Source organism: Emydura macquarii, unplaced genomic scaffold (assembly GCF_026122565.2).
Source record: "Emydura macquarii macquarii isolate MOO-44397 ecotype Brisbane River unplaced genomic scaffold, CSIRO-AGI_Emac_v2 contig_6, whole genome shotgun sequence".
Lineage (NCBI taxonomy): Eukaryota > Metazoa > Chordata > Testudines > Chelidae > Emydura > Emydura macquarii.
This window is the reverse complement of record NW_027130143.1, coordinates 930,355-938,911: the sequence shown is the minus strand read 5'-3', so window position 1 is coordinate 938,911 and position 8,557 is coordinate 930,355. Positions and strand designations below refer to the sequence as shown.

The 8,557-nt window shown below is 57.1% G+C and overlaps 1 long non-coding RNA gene across 1 annotated transcript; it reads left to right on the top strand.

Moving 5' to 3' along the window:
• Positions 1-6,850: 6,850 nt before the first annotated feature.
• On the top strand, positions 6,851-8,346 carry LOC137148407 (uncharacterized). The gene is made up of 2 exons (XR_010918542.1): positions 6,851-7,100; positions 7,831-8,346. It is a non-coding gene; the product is annotated as an uncharacterized lncRNA (long non-coding RNA).
• The last annotated feature ends 211 nt before the right edge of the window (positions 8,347-8,557 follow it).

Below are 8,557 nucleotides of genomic sequence, written 5' to 3'. Positions count from 1 at the left end.
AGCAGTTCTTTAACCAGTCATACCCCACCACCGTAATTGATTTAAGTAGCGCACACTTAGCTATGCAACAGACAGAAACAATCAAAGAACCAGACAGAAATCTCTCAGATCAACACTAGAGAAGTGGACACCAATAAGACTAAACAATAAGAAGTGTGGATTTTATACCCACAAGTGTGGTAAGTGGTTTCATGCCAGCCAGAATGCCAGCAAACAGCGGTTTCTTTTAAGATCTGTTTCTGCATCTGGTGGTGGTAGGTGCTATTAGAACAGCAGCGCCTGCTTAACCGCCCGATATTGCAGTGCTTGATGTTATTGAGATGGGGATGTGAAGATGTGACCACCTGCTTCTTAGCTTATGGCTGCTGGCTCTCCTAATGTGACTGCTACTGCTTAGCCAAAGAACAAGGCCTCCGAGCTCACACTCTGCCTTGATGATGTTAATGTTGTATACATCTTGGAATGTCATTCTGGAAGAGTGCTACTGTGCCGATAGTTAAACAGGGCCAGTGGGATTCCCTCGGTAACAGTAGGTCAGTTAACCTGATACCAACCCTGGAAAAAATAATGGCGAAGCTGATGGAGCATTCAGTTAGAAAAGAATTAAATCAATGGAATATAGAGCTATAGGTTCTGGTTCCACTAGTCTGACCTCCTGCGTTTTCCCGTTTGAATGAGAGAGATCACATCTTTCAGAAAAACCATCTCATAGTGATTGTAAAATGTCCAGTTCTACAGAATCAACCACGACCCCTGGTAACTTGGTCTGATGGTTAATTCCCCTCACTTTATATCTCATCCGACATTTGTCTGCCTCCAACTTCCAGCCAGTGGAACCCGTTCTATACCATGTCTGAGAGACTGAAGAGCTCTCTCCGATCCCATTTCTGTGTCCTAAGCAGGTCCTTTGACAGACAGTGATCAAGTCACCCCTCAACCTTTTCTGTGAGAAGCTAAATAGACTGGAGTCTTTCTCATGGCTCTTCTTTGACCCCTGTTCAACTTAGCAACATCCTCCTGAGCTGTGGACTCCAGAACGGGACACCGGACAGCAGCAATGGTCGCACCAGCATAAGGCCCTGCAGGTCTAGAACCCAGGAAGCCGAACCTAGCAGCTGGAACCTGTTTGCGCTCCACTGCCCATGACCCACTGTGGATACAGACTGTGGGAAATCCCACTGCAAGAGCATCCTCCTGGCTCCTGGCGGCTCCCCATCTGCCATGTAAACACAAGGACAGTCCAGGGTGGGTTTCCTATAGGTGTCACAATCATTCCAGCTCCTGAATGCCTGGCGTTGACCTAGGCTTGATTTAGACTTCGCCTCCTGACCCAGAAACCTGACTTGACCCTGGACTGGAACCTGAGCAGGAACTCCTCTGCTGTTCCCAGCCTCAGGTTTGACCCTGCTCTGACCCTTGGTCCTGACTGTCCCTGTTAGGATCCTGACAACCAGTGTCATATACAGAGGTAAAATATCCTCCCTACTCCTACTTGAGAGTCCCATTTATGCATCCAAGTGTGGAGGGTGCAGAAAAGAGCCACAAAAATGATTAGAGGGCTGAAGAAAATGCCTTACAGTGAGAAACTTAAAGAGCTCGGTCTGTCTAGTTTATCAAAAAGATCAAGAGGTGACTTGATGATGGTGTCTAAGGACCTTCACGGGTAGAAAATCCTGGGTCCTAATGAGCTCTTTAATCCAGCAGAGAAAGGCCAAACAAGAACCAAGGGTTGGAAGCTGAAGCCAGACAAATTCAAACTGGAAATAAGATTTTCAGCGGTGCAAGCAGTTAACCAAGGAATCAACTCCCACGTACAGGGGTGGATTCTCCGTCTCTTGCTGTCTTCAAATTCAGACTGCTGCCTTCCTGGAAGAGATGCATTTGTAACCCTTCTGCCAGGGGGCGTTGGCAGCAACCAGGACCAGGTTCAAAACCCAGGGGTTCCTTTCCAAAAATATAACAGAACCCGCTCAAGCCTCCACCTGGGAAATTACACACCACCCACCTCTTGCAAGCACAGAGTCTGAGTGTAGAAAAACGCCGACAGTCCTGTGGCACCCTAAAGACTAACACATCTATTTGGGCAGGAGCTTTCGTGGGCAGAAACCCGCTTCGCCAGCTGCGTGTAGAAAGAAGACCTTTGAATACAAGGAATGAAATAACTAGCACTAATTTGGGAACACAGTGCAAGCAGGATTCATAAACACAAAAACCATGAGCAACCCCCCCAGCCTCTCCCCCAGTACACTGGGCAGTGTCCTTTGCCTCTCCCTTCTTGCTTACCCGCACCCCCACTCAGCTGCTGTCCTCGGTCAGTGGTGACCTCGGGCTCAGAGGTACATCTGAGTGAGTTCAGCTCCCAGGGTGCCGGGGGGCTAGAAGGCACCTTGCCTGCCCTGCCAGCCATCACTGGTGCAGGTTCACTGCACCGCCTGCTGCTCCGCTAGTCGCCCTGCCAGCTGCTCATGCTCTGCCAGCCACCCACCGCTTCTGCTGTGAGCCCTGCAGGTCGGTTTCTCAAGGTTCCACCCAGCCCTCAGTGGCTCAGTTTGTGGCAGAGAAACCTGGATGCTGCAGCTGGCAGCAGCGCTGTCCCACAGCAGAGGAGGTCAGCTCTAGCGAGCACTTCACCAAATAAAAGACTCCTAATGGACTCTTAATTAGCTCTAGCTGTCTTTGGCCAGTGGTCGGGGGAGGTTAAACCATGCCTGGGGTTCTTGCACAGAGCCCAGACTTCCAGGCAGAAACACCCGTCCTGTCCCGTCCTGTCCCGTCCCATCCCGTCCCGCCACTCCTACCAACCTCCACAAGGCTCTGGTAGCCAAACCTGGCTTAGCCAGTGCGACTCTTCCACCAGACCAGGCTAAGCCCGGTTCTCCTGCCATTACTTCATACACGACGGGGGAACATTTCATCCCCCTGCAACTAATGCTAACGTGCTCTGTGACATTTGGGCCAAGCAGTCCCATCAGGCAGGTGTGCTCCAGCAATTACAGCCTGGCCCTGGAGCCGTTTGCCCCGGAGAGTTCATTCAGACCTGCTGACAGGTTAGCCACACACGAGTTACTGGGCTCACTACAGGGGAACGGGGGGACGTCCCATGGCCTGTGTGACATAGGAGTCAGATCAGATGATTGGATAGCCCCATCTAGCCTCACAATCTATGGGGGAGGTAAGGGGGCAGTTGGGGAGTGCCTGGGGCAGGCAGTGGGGGTGTAGCTGGGGAGATGCTGCAGGGAAGTGGGAGTTACTGGGTGTTAAATACAGAAGATGAGCTCCCCTTGGCAACCGCAGCTTACTCCTCCATGCTCCACAGTGGTTGCCGTGATCCTGCCTCCCCCACAACACCCCCTAGCAGCTCTGCTGACACCCTCTGTCCAGCCCGTGGTCCCCTCCCTGCGGTAGAATATAGCCCTTCGTGTCGGGGAGGCTGGACCCGAAGGGAGCAGAGCTGCTACCCTGCTGTCGTCACTCGGCTAGGCTGGGGCCTGGCTGGAGCTGGGGCTGCAGGAAGGGCCTTGGGCCCTGTCCCTGGGGCGCAGCTCACGTCCCCGCTATCAACTGAGTATCCCACTCAACGCCTGGGGATTGGAGAAACGTCTGGGGAGCACATGGGACCAGCCACTGTCCCCTCGCTGCCCTGTCGTGGGGTGTGCGGTCCTCCGGGGCAGGCTGGCCTACTCCAGGGCTCGGGGCACACGCTAGCCCAACAAGCAGCCCCAGGGCGGTAGTTTGAGGAGAGCTCAGGCCGCTGGCGCTGGCTGGGAGATGGGGAGGGCTCCCTGGGCAGGACGAAAAGCCCCTCCTGGCCGGCTGGCTCCCTCCTGGCTGGTCATAAACTCAGTTTGCAGGTTGGGGCTGGGGGGTCTTTCCCTGGGGAAGAAGAGCCAGCTCCCTCGTCCCAGGGAGGGGGCGTCCCCCTCACTTGGGCCTGCCATGTGCTGAGCTCTCTGCCCACCCAGGGCTCCCTGCTGGGGTAGGCTGTGTGCCCGGGGAACGCAGGGGGAGGTGGGCAGGCCTGGGCCCTTGCCAGGTCTCTGTGTGCCAACGTGGCTGGGTTGGCTATGGGGACGCGAGGGGATCAGCTGGGGCACAGGGGAAGCAGGAGCTGCCAGGACCGTTTGTTCTCACAGCGAGCAGGGGCCAGATGGGCAGGAGGGGTGGAGGACAGGGCAGTGCCGTGTTTGTCCCCCCAGGAGAGTGACCCACTAACTTCTGCAGGCTGTGGCAGAGAAGGCTCCGTAATGGCCCCGGGGGCTCAGGAAGCTCTGGGATTGGGCGCGACGACTGGGTGGCACCAGTGCTGCGTGCGATCCTGCACTGCGACCCCCGCCCTGCCCGTGACTGGCAGTTTTAAGTATCACCCGCTCTGTGTGTCTCCACGAGCTCTGCGGGCAGGGACCAGCTCCCCTAGGCTCACTCAGCAAATCGGCTCAGTGCAGCTCGGGCCCACCTGAGCCGAGCCTGAGACACAGCCAGGCTGGAGGGAGCTGCAGGGGAGTGTTAGCGCGGCTCTGGAGCCAGCTGAGCTCCGGCAGCCCTGCCTCCCTGGCAGCTCTGCCCTGCCCCACCCCACCCCACCCCACCCCACCCCAGCAGCTCTCAGTCTGGAGCTGCTCTTGCACACCCTGCTGTGGTTTCCCTGCCTCTTGCAGCTGTGAAGGGGTTGCTATGAGATACATCTTCAGCAGACAGAGCAGAGACAAGGCTCATCTAAAGCAGAGACTTCAAAAGGGCTGGGAGCCTGCAGCAGTCAGTCCGCAGGAGGGGCAGTGCTCCAGTAAATCGTCCTCTCTCCCTACCCTGCAATCCTGGCTCCTCATGCTGCAGATTTAATGACTCTTTGGTCTGGTGTTTAGTCAGAGCTAATGAGCATATCATGCTGCTAAATGGTTAATATCTCTGTGTTTGGTGTAATAACCCCGTCTCCTGGCACACGCCAGCTCCGTGGCTCCAGGCAGGCAGGGTTGAGGGTGCTCTGCCCCTTATGCTGGGGGGACCCACAACAAGCCCCAGCTCTGCAGCTTCTGCTAGGAACAACCTGTTCACTCCACTGCGTCCGGGTGGGAGAGGGGGATCTGCACATGCTGGACAGCCGCCTGCTCCCTTCCCAGGGGTTGGCTGTGCTACTGACTCAAACAGCATCAATAAGACTCACAGATCAGCCCAGAATGGTCATGAAATCTAGACCGGGCGTCTCTTTGTATAGGATTTGCTCCAGCTCAACCAGAGTTCTGGGCCGGCTGCAGGAGTCACTGGGCAAATCTGGTCTGTGCAGTGTAGCCAAACAGACCAGAGGATCAGAACACTCCCTTCTGTCCTTAACATCTGTGCATCTGTAAACGAGGGTCCTGCTGGACCAGGCTGCCCTGGACCCTGCCTGCCACTCCACGACGGGAGTTCATGGCACCCCGGGGCTAAACTCAGCGGGTACAGCGACACGACAAGCTGAAACCTGCGGGCCTCAGAGGCCGGGTCTATAGCCTCGGGATCACAGGGCTCAGGCCACATCACTAAAAACGAGGGACACTGAGATGCACTCGCTCTGCAGAACGCCAGGGCTGGCTGCACCCCGTGGCTGTCCTGTCCTGGCCAGGCTCTGAGCACCTTGCAGCTGTGCACTCTGCGACGTGAGCGTCACGCGTGGCTCATTTGCTCACCTCTTCCCAGGCTTCATGTTGGTGGGTTTTGCTCTGAGGGGTTTCTTTGTATTGATGCTCATGCTGCTCTGTGCTTCCACTGGCGAAGGCCGGTCGGAGCAGGGCACCTGGCACGTGGAGTGGAAGGTGGGGAGGTATGGAACTGTCTTTCCCTCCTGGGGGAGAGCAGATCAGGTCCGCGAGAAAGCTCCGGCTCAACACACGCGCCTTGCCCTGGCTGTCCCAGAGAGTGGAGTTATCGACCACAGCCTCATCCCGGAGCTTTAAGCCCTTCCAGATACGCTGGGCCCAGGCCATTGCGTGCCTTGCAGATAAGGAGTGAGACCTGGAACTGGACACAGAGTCTGCGGGAAAGCTGCGTAGGGAGCCGAGCACAGGTGTAACGTGCTTTGGCAGCCACTGTTGCCGAGGAGACACATTGCATCATTCTGCACTGCTCGGAGTTACCTGAGGGCCCGGATAGATGCCATTGCTGAAGTCCAACCAGCCGCTGACAGAAGCGTGAATCAGTGAGGCCAGGTCCCCATGTACCACGAGGGCTGGAGTCTCCGAGGCAGCACTAGCAGCGGGTGCTCAGTGAGCGCTCTGTGTCTGTGACGAATCCCGGAGCCTCCTGAAAACCCCGTGCTGGCTGATGGCGCTGAGGGCAGGCTCATGTATCCTGTCCTCTCTGCCGTGCGTCTCTCTGCACGTGGGGGACCACAGTGCCCGGGGGCTGACAGGAGGCGCTGACCACAGGTATCCTAGGGACAGGCCTGGGACCCGGGTAGGCAGCAGGAGGCGAGGAAGGCGCTGGGGGCGGGATTAAGGAATCAGGGAGCAGCTGTTCTGCCAAGGGAGACGACGCTGAATCCCTGGATACAACATCACCTGGGGGAGGGCAGGCTGGGCACAGCTCTGCTTTCCCATGGGGCGTGTCTGTACTGAAAGCCAGGGGTCAGGAGACCCCGTGTCCATTCTTCCACTGGCATGCGTCTGGGGGGACGGGGGGAACCCTGTGTCCTCTCCTCCTTGCTACAGTAGCTCCTCAGCAGGCAGCCCCCGCCCTTGTTCCCAGGCTCAAGGTGCCAGGGCTGCTGGCGGGGGGAATGGGAGGGGGAGCGGGAGCCAGGGGAGCTCTGGGGCAAGCCAGAGCTGCTGAGGGGTGCAGGCAGGACAGATCCTGGCATGGCCCCTCTGAGACGGACAGGGAGGACACCCGCCCCCTGGTGGGCGGAGCCAGAAGAGCCTCACCCAGAAGCAGAGGGGGTGGGGCCAGGACAAGACATATAAAGGGAAGGCCCAAGAGCTCTGTGGGGTGAAGTGTTGTGTTGTGTCTCTCTGCTGTGGTGACCCAGGATGAGCCTGACTACCAGGCGCTCTGGGAGCTAGGCAGTGGTCCAGAGAAAGCAGATGATGGCTGGTTACGTTGTGGGCTGGTGCTCGCTCAGCATGCTTTGGGTGGGAGCTTGCGGACCCAGTGCTGGAGCCTTTCTCCACTGTTAGGGCCCTGGGTTGGGATGGGGGGAAGTGGGTGTCCCCCTACTTTCTGCTGCCTCTCCCTGGGGAGGAGCAGCTGCCCCACAACATGCTATGGGGCCTGCTTGCTCATCCTTGCCCTGCTCTGGCTGTTGGCTAGGGCCCCCAGACAGCTAATTGCCCCATGTTTGAGCCTGTCTCTTCAGGTGTCATAGTGAGGGGGTGTGGCCCTCACCCCTTACACAGGGCTCCCACCAGTGCCTCCCAGCTAGGAGGTTGTGGCTGTGAGAAGCTGGCAGCTGGGGCCTGACACCTCCTGGCTCTGGGGTGCTTGTAGGTGGTCCCAGCAGTGGTCCGGTTTGGCCTGAGCTGCGAGGGATCCTCTCCTGTGGGATGTTGCCATCCCCTCGCTCAGCACTCAGCAAAGTGGTGCCCCTTTGTCGGCTCTCCTGCAGCTTGTCCCTACTGCACCTTCCCTCCTGCCTGTCACGGGGCCACCTGGGGCCCGAAGCGAGCTGAAGGATGGAGTGGGGTGAGATTTGCTGCCAGGTGGAGCTGGGGGTGGAGGTGGTCTGAGGGGAGCCAGAACATCCTGGGTGGCCTGGCCGTGCTGTCCCCAACAGAGCACACTGTGAACTTTAAACAAGCTACGAGAAAAACCCAACAAACAAGCTTGCCCCCTCCCCCAACCTCATGTTCGCTTCTTCTTCAGCAGGGGATCTCCATCGCAAGCTCCCCTGTTTGTCCAGTGAGGCCGGGGGGGGGCAGCATCTCAGCTTGGGCCTTGGTACATGTGGCTCCCAGTGCCTGGCTTCCCCCTCCGCTGGCTTCTCAGCACTTCCATCCTGACTTTAATGCTGATTTTACAGGGTTTTTTTAAACTGACTTTCAGAATTTTAAAAAAGAAAATGCTCCCTGATTAATCCCAGAGTGAGCCGTAATCACATTGCAATAAGGGCACAGCTCCTGCTTATCTGAATGTGTAATCACCACACTGAATAGTACTCAGTACTCAGCACTTAGCTAATTAGCTCCATCTGGGGTTGGGCTTCTCGCAGCCAGGCCCCCTCACCCTCTCCGGGGAGCCCATCTGGGCACCAGCGCTGTGAGAAAACGGGCAGGACCACAGCTCCTGCTGGGTTATTAATGATGATCATTAATTGCTTGTATTTTGGTGCCACACTGCGTGGACAGCGAGTGAGAGACAGTCCCTGCCCCCGGAGCTCCCTGTCTGCTTAAGCAAAGCAGGATGATGATGCCCCTATGACACATGGGAAACTGAGGCACAGAGCCGCAGGGGACTTGCTCAGTGTCACAGTGAGTCTGAGAGAGAGCCAGGAACTGAACCTGGCTCTGCTGGGTCACAATCCAGTGCCTCAACCTCTGACTTCTTCCCCCCTTGCAGCCAGTGCTAATGGGCAGCTTGCAGGCAGGCGCTG